Raw genomic sequence first — 1732 nt, 5'->3', positions numbered from 1 at the left:
GTGTGGAGGTTGTAGTGTACCAACGTACTCTAATGTGCTGTGTAGTGTACCAGGACACTCTAATGTAGTGAGTACACTACTGTGTAGTGGACCAAAACCCTCTAATGTAGTGCCTAGTGGACCAAAACCCTCTAATGTAGTGTGTACACTAGTGTGTAGTGTACCAAAACACTCTAATGTAGTGTCTAGTGTACCAAAACATTCTAATATAGTGTGTAGTTTACCAAAATACTGTAATATAGTGTGTAGTGTACCAAAACACTCTAATATAGTGTGTAGTGTACCAAAACACTCTAATTTAGTGTGTACTGGATCTAGACACTCTAATATAGTGTCTAGTGGAACAAAACCCTCTAATGTAGTGAGTACACTAGTGTGTAGTGTACCAAAACACTCTAATGTAGTGTGTAGTGTACCAAAACACCCTAATATAGTGTGTAGTGTACCAAAATACTGTAATATAGTGTGTAGTGTACCAAAACACTCTAATATAGTGTCTAGTGGAACAAAACCCTCTAATGTAGTGTGTAGTGTACCAAAACACCCTAATATAGTGTGTAGTGTACCAAAATACTGTAATATAGTGTGTAGTGTACCAAAACACTCTAATGCAGTGTGTAGTGTACCAAAACACTCTAATATAGTATGTAGTGTACCAGAACACTCTAATGTAGTGTGTAGTGTACTGAAACACTCTAATGTAGTGTTCCAAACATTCTAATCTCGTGTGTAGTGGACCAAGACACTCTTTATGAGTTTATGCTACAGTGAAGACAAAGACTGGAACACACACACATATTATCCATCTACCGTATGACACGTGTGTTTGACACCATTCTTCATTCCATCCCATAAATTCCAATGAGGCCGTCTTCCGATTTCTACCTCCCCCAGCCTCCCCTGTTGTACAGTGTGTGTGTGTGTGTGTGTATGTGTGTGTGTGTGTGTGTGTGTGTGAGCGGAGCCCCCCAGTGAGATGCGGCATGTCCAGTCCAAGCTCCTGGAGCACCGAACGGACTGTTTTGGTTCGCTGACAGGGGTTACCATGGTAATCCAAGAGCTGGCTGGGTTCCAGTAAGTAACATTGATTCTGGCCGGGTTATTCTACACCCAGAGATAGTGTGTGTGTGTGTGTGTGTGTGTGTGTGTGTGTGTGTGTGTGTGTGTGTGTGTGTGTACACGCCTGCGTGTGTATGTGTGCATGCGCGCGAGTGTTTCTTCCCTTTATCAATCTGTAACCCCAGTATTGATCGCTGTAGTGATATTTCCTCTAATGTGCTCTGGGCAGAGACAGGCCTCACTTACCCCCACAGCTACCAGAGCTCTTAGGAGAACATCTATCATCATTTCCAGGCATGGGGGTGGGGAAGGGGAGACATAACTACTATTTATTTAAGTGTACTGGGAACACACACACACCCGCATGCACGCACACACACACGCACACGCACACAAACACATTATTTTATTGCACACACACAAACATAAACCTACCCCCTCCCTCACCCCCCACCCTGGCGCCACCAGGGCCATTTGCTACACCGAAAACACACAACATCAACACACCCGACCACAGCTAACTCCATCATGAGCCTCACGTGGTGTCAGAAAGCCACCGCTAGGCTATTAATACACCCGCTGCCAGCCGCCACCGAGACCACCACTAGACAGACAGAGAGAGAGAGTCGGTCCTCAGACACGGAGTGACTCATTTTAACATGGATTTACCAAC

The sequence above is a fragment of the Nansenia antarctica genome, assembly GCF_963989245.1.
Source record: "Nansenia antarctica genome assembly, chromosome: 6".
Lineage (NCBI taxonomy): Eukaryota > Metazoa > Chordata > Actinopteri > Argentiniformes > Microstomatidae > Nansenia > Nansenia antarctica.
The sequence above is the reverse complement of the archived record's forward strand: the minus strand, read 5'-3'. Positions refer to the sequence as shown.